The sequence below is a fragment of the Actinia tenebrosa genome, unplaced genomic scaffold (genome assembly GCF_029948245.1).
Source record: "Actinia tenebrosa isolate PJP-AT-01 unplaced genomic scaffold, QUT_ActTen_1.0 PGA_scaffold14__42_contigs__length_11649687, whole genome shotgun sequence".
Lineage (NCBI taxonomy): Eukaryota > Metazoa > Cnidaria > Anthozoa > Actiniaria > Actiniidae > Actinia > Actinia tenebrosa.
Window position 1 is genome coordinate 3461538 of NW_028292574.1, and position 6903 is coordinate 3468440.

Consider the following 6903-nt stretch of genomic DNA (forward strand, 5'->3'; position numbering starts at 1 on the left):
GGTCCTCCTGTGGTATAGACGCGCATGCGGTTGCTTAAAAGTCGCGCGGGCTCATACGTAAACAATATGGCGGATGATGAATATAAATGACGGGGAGTGAAACTAGGATCATGTGACCGGGTATCGGCCAATCAGCATCAGGAAATTACCAACGTACTTTGTAGCATGCTCATCACGGTGTTTTTGGCCAGCTGTTTATCGTGAAAGCCTAACATTAGCATAAATGAGCAATTAAGGTGGCTGCCTACTTTTGAACGTTCGATTTGAGCCCACTAATCAATGTTACGTTGACGACACCAAATTGTTGCTTACTTTCAATCTCCAGGACCAACAATATATTGTTTCAAGACTTAATCAAGACCTTTTCAGAATAACTAATTGGATACTCGACAATTACCTACTTCTAAATCCCGACAAAACTAAACTTATCATCTTTGGGAGCAAAGTGATGACTGCTAAAGTGGAAGATTTTCGTCTAACGCTACTGGGAAAAGAACTTACACCTGTCAAGTCAGTAAAGGATTTAGGAGTTCTCCTTGATTCCAACTTGACGTATAAAGATCATGTACAATCGACAGTGTCTAGTTGCATGTCGCGTTTGGGACAGATTAACCGAGTAAAACATGCCTTTGATCAAAACACTCTAAAAACCATGATAAATGCCTTAGTTTTCAGCAAGCTCTACTATTGCTCTAATGTGTGGAGCAATACCACTGAGAGTAACCTGAACAAAGTCCAAGCTGTGCAGAACTTCGCATGCCGTATCATTAGCAACAAAAGAAAGTACGATCACGTCACGCCTATTCTTAAAGAGCTACGATGGTTACCCGTCAGACAGCAATTACACTACCGTAATGCAATTATGGCATTCAAATGCATGACTGGGTGTGCCCCTGATTCCTTATGCTCGCGATTTATTCCAAGATCAAGCATCAAGCAGCGTACGACAAGAAACTCGCAAAAGCTGCAGATACCTCTTTGCAGAACGACTACTGGACAAAGATCATTTTACTATAGAACTGTCAAATTGTGGAATTCACTAGACTCTGCCCTTAAGTTGAGCTCAACCGTGAAAGACTTTAAACGGACATTAAAACAACATCTTATTTCAGATTTTCTAAAACCTTAATGTAATTTAAATGTACAATTTATTTATCTATTTATTTATTTACTTTATTCTTTGATCTTTTCTTTTTGCTTCTTATATAATTATATATAGTATTATTTTAATTGTAATTAATTAGGCCCTTTATTCTGAAAAGCCTTATAGAGGACGAATAAAGTATGTATGCATGTATATGTATGTACGATGTGCGCGCGCTCAAAAACCGCTGAAAAATCTACAAGATTTTATTGAAGAACCATACGCGTTTTGAGCTTCAACAGGGCAAAACCCTCAAATTTTGCACGGGATATTTTTTGATAGCTCATTCGAAAAAACTCCTAAAAATCAAGGTTATATCAACATTTTAGGAAAAGTTTAAATCAGGAACACGTGAAAAAATAGATTTTGTACGGATTTTTGTTCGACTTTATGAGATTTTTTAAGAGCACCGAAACTACAAAATATGACAAATCAATGTATCTCCCTGTCTTTTTGTCGAAAATATCCATGTTTTATTGTAGAAGGATTGACTAGCCTTCGTTCGTGCAATCATATAGTCTGCAAATAACTATTATCTTATGAATCTTTTTTTTCTTTTCTAATCACTTCCGGTGGCGTAATTTTTACTCCAAAAGCTCGTGCGTAGGCTCCCATTAAATGCTGATTATCTCGAAAACGAGCTCGGGACACCCTCTTTTTCTTTCCAGATTTGGAATCAGCATTAAATTTCAATTCGGAAAATCGAAGTTTTAAGAAAAGCTTAAATCAATTTCCAAAACTAGGCAGTCACCTTAAAACAGCCTGGAAGATAATTTATTTCAAACATTTGCATACCGGAAACCAAAATGTCTTCACTTTGTTTTCTTAATTTTGTTGCTTTTTTTTCTTTTAATGGTGCTTTGTCTGGGTCAGACAAACAAAGGCTTTTTCTTCAGTTATTATTGGATTTAGTGTGTTTTATATCATATGAAATGCAGGCCTTCAAAACTTTTTTATTGAAGGAAATTATAAAAGAGGAGAGAAAGAAAGGAAGTCAATTTACATTAATTTTTTGGCATTGCTACCGAAAAAATCCAAACACGGAATAATTATTGCCTTCAAAGCAAATAAAGAGGCTGTAAAAAGGATTTCCGTGTGTTGGTTACTAATGATAGAATTTTAATCGTCTTGTCAGTCGTAAAAACTTGATTTTATTCTAGCGTAAAAGGCAACAGCAAGCCTTTGTCTTTTGGCGAATAAAAATTACTTCAATTGCAATTATAAAAGTAGATTTTAATACATGTAAAAAACGATATTCGTCTGCCAATTATTAACAGCCTTAGTATAAAGCTAAAAAGGCAAAGAACAGGATGTAAATACAAAAAAGCAAAAAACAAAACAAAACAAAAAAACAATGAAGCACTAAAAGTACGAGGTCGATCAATCAACAATTAAAGTTATTTCGCTTTCAAGGATTCAAATATTTACTAGAATTGCATATTTACACTAAACTAGACTTTTTGAAAATTGTATCTAGAACTTACAGAGTTATCAGAGTAACTTATCATTCTGCTGTGTGATGAAATTGTTTTCGAAATTGTGGATTTGAGTTTTTGAAGCTACAGTATTATCAGCCTGAAAGATCGCTAATCAATTTCACTTTGAAGTCCCAAAATTCACCAAGATGTGAACTTGCGGCGAACAAACTGTTGAAGTTTCGTAAAACCAAAGAGCAAATAGATGAAATACCCATTGACCGAGTCGACCTGGACGCATACATTAGCAATAATTTAGCTCATTAACTGGCCCTGGCAACCCAAGTGGCCCTGGCAACCTGACGTAGCATTGTCGAAAAGTTTGAAAAAGTTGCATTCCCCGTCAATATTATTTTTACCACAATTGTAAATTTTCTCGCGCGCTGATTGGTTAAAAAACGTCGTAAATAAGAGGCCATACCAACAAATGGCGTCATGCAAGATTTCGTGCAGTCTATTTCCTAGAGTTTTGTGAGTTTTGTAGTAAAAAACAAATTTACGATGGTTTAGCGTGGTATGTCCTCTTATTTACCACGATATGACGCCAAACGTTGGTCAAAATTAGTTATGGATCCACTCGGCTTACGCCTCGTGAGTCCATAACATTTTGACCAACTTTTGACGTCATATCGTGGTAAATAAGAGGACATACCACGCTCAACCATCGTAAATTTGTTAAATATGCCGCCATCTTTGATATTTACTTAAGCCCACGCTATTTTTCGCGGATAACCGTATTCGTCAGCATACGTCATTACCACAGGAAAACCAATCAACAAATTTATGTCTGCCGTGCTCCCTTGGTCAAAATACACGTGTATCAAATACAAGTAAGCTATTGTTTTCAACAATAGAACTCGACACTTTCTGTGACATTGACTGCGCATGTACAAGAATATGGCCAGGATGCTTCGACGTCAGATTTCTACTATGCTGAATGTTAGAGAAATACTATACCTCCAAAGATAATAGATGTAAACAATACAATCTATTTGGGGAAAATTCAATGGAAACAAAAAACCAGTAGAAAAAAAATTAGATAGAGCCCTCAAGTTCCTCCAACTTCCTCCATAAACTCGTAAGTCTGTTCCATCCCGGTATATCTCTTTCGTCGCAAAAATATTACAAAGTTATGATCGCATGTCCGTTGATTGCCCCCGTGTTATTTTTATGAAGACGTCTCACAGTTTGATGAAAGTTATTTAACCAGAACGGCAATTTGGTTGCACATCGTCATTTAATACTGAAGGAAGCTGTCCTTCGATGTTTAACTGTGAGACTATAAAGCAGCATATTTCATAGTGGGCTTAGAGACGTTCTTGGTAATATAATAGCTCATCAACAATTTGATTCTGTGTATTTTTTTAACCTCAGCACTTAGTGAAGAGTTTACTTCAAGAAACTTTGATATTTCTTATGGAAAACCACTCATTTTGCAGTCAGTAACGACTAGTATACTTTACTTAGTAGTTATTTAATGCCTGTTCGGACCTGAAAAGCCACTCATTTTGCAGTTAGTAACGACTAGTATACTTTACTTAGTAGTTATTCATGCCTGTTGACCTCTTAGTTATTAAAAGGTTTTCAACATGGTCAAGTATAATAATATCTGTCACTTTCAACCCTCGCTTGTATTTCATTAACTAAAACGGATTAATAAAACAACCAATCATGTCCTGTATTCAACGTTACTGTGATACACGTACCAACCAATCACGTCCTGTCTCTTTGTTTTCAATACATGTATCAAGAACGTGATACATGTACCAGACACATGTATCTTGTCACTTTCTTTATAAATACATGTTTAACAAACCTGTATTTAATTGAAAGCATGTATTTAAGTACACGTTCCAAACGCCATTACATGTATGATACTTGTATAATACATATATACTACACGTATTTTTGACCGGTATTTTACCCCATATATATCAAATTTCATTTATATTTATCATCCGCCATATTTGTTTACTTATGAGCCCGCGCGATTTTTAAGAAACCGCATTCACGTCCATACCATAGACTCCTCCACAGTCTCTCGCTCGTCCGTACCGTCTCCACGCTTAGAGACTGTAACGGTACAATGACCGAAAGGACTTATGGGTCCCGAAAACTTGGACCCAGCGTCCTTTGGGAACCAAAATACTTGTCCACAGTCTCTCTCGTTTCAATATTTTCAAGATGGCGGCGAAAACGAGAGAGACTGTGGACGAGTATTTTGGTTCCCAAAGGACGCTGGGTCCAAGTTTTCGGGACCCATAAGTCCTTTCGGTCATTGTACCGTTACAGTCTCTAAGCGTGGAGACGGTACGGACGAGCGAGAGACTGTGGAAGAGTCTAGTCCATACCACAGGAAGAGCAATCAATTAAATTATGTACCACAGGAAGACCAATCAACAAATTTATGTCTGCCGTGCTCCCTTGGTTGGGCCAAGGGAGCACGGCAGATATAAATTTGTTGATTGGTCTTCCTGTGGTACATAATTTCATTGATTGGTCCTCCTGTGGTATAGACGTGCATGCGGTTACTTAAAAGTCGCGCGGGCTCATACGTAAACAATATGGCGAATGATAAATATAAATATTATATATTATCATATGACCCGTACGGCCCTGCTCGCGCGCTCTAATAAAACCATTGGAAAAAGTCACGTGATTGGGGCCGGACGGGTTGACGTAAGCGGGCCGGAAAAACCCGTCCGGCCCTGCTCGAATGCGCGCGCTTTCTTTTTCTTAATTATTTTTATTTTCGTGAGGGTCATATGATAAAATGCTTATTGACTGAGTTAGGTCGGGCCGTACGGGAAAATATTTGGCTCTCGGTCATTTGTACGGACCTCGCTGCGCTCGGTCCGTACTACATGACCTCGAGCCAAATATTTTCCCGTACGGCCCTCCCACTCAGTCAATAAGTACATATGCCGCCATCTTTGATATTTACTTGAGCCCACGCTATTTTTCGCGGATAACCGTATTCGTCAGCATACGTCACTACCACAGGAAGACCAATCAACAAATTTATGTCTGCCGTGCTCCCTTGGTTGGGCTATATATGAATAAACTTACGTGTAGCGCCATATTGGATTGAGCCCGCACTATATTTTTTCGAAAAAACCGCATTCGTCATCACCACAGGAAGCCCATTTTTACCACAGGAAACCCAATATATGAAGGCCGCGCGCTTGCCCGCATTTGCCGTGCTCCCCTGCTTTCGCCGGCCCATCTTCAGATTTCATACCCCAGAGCCTGCGTTTCTTTTGGCAAGCGGCGACGAACAAGGGATCTGGGCTCTGCTGGCAATAATCCATTTCTTGAGACCAGCATTTCTTGGACTTCCGTTATAATAGCGCATATGCTCAAAGACTTGCCAAAATTTTTTTTTGTTCCCAGTTTCTAATTGCCCAATTTCACTATGACTTCACATCAAAACAATCTATTGTTTAAACGCAATGGATTATGGTCGTCGGAGGGGGTCAGATCAACGCAAATTCACCGAAAATTGTTCTAAAACCCGTATCAATCCACGAAAAGTAGAATAGCCAGCAAATGCTCAGAATATTTTTAGTACATATTTATACATATTATATCTGAAAACCAGCCATTTTAGATGAAACTGTTTGGCAAGGAGCAAATTTTGTTGAATTTTCTATTGGATTTGGCGATTCAATCCCCCACATAAACAAGCAGTGATGTCATAGTGAAATAGGGCAATTTTTACATCGATTAAGTAAACACAGAACTCTGTTTTGAAGCATTATTTTCATTGATTATATTTCACTTCCTGAAAATTGCGCATACGCCAAAAATGGATTATGCCCCCTTTTCTTCGCCGCAGGCTTGACCGACGGCAATGATGAATAGGAAGGGATGGGTTATCACTGGTATAATACAAAAATATAGCGGCATTTTCCCAATTAGTGTATGAGAACATGGACGTATTACCAGATTGTTGAACAAGTATGGTCACCCGACTCCGGCAGTCACTCGTTGTGAAGGTTCATGCCATACTATTCGACAATTATTCTATGGTAGTTGAAATGGTCCAAAAAAGACGGCAATAATAGTCGGCTACATGGTTTGTATCCATGGAACAACCAAACAAGAAGAGACGAATCAGTAGTAATGATGCACAAAAAAAAAATTGAATTTTTTTACTGCAAAAAGAAAAAAAAAAAACGCGCAAAAACGGTTTGAAAGAAAAACGGTTCGTAGAGCACGCTGGCTCCGCGCACGTGCGCCATTGTAATTTGTTGGTATATTTTCTCATTTAAGACGGCTCTC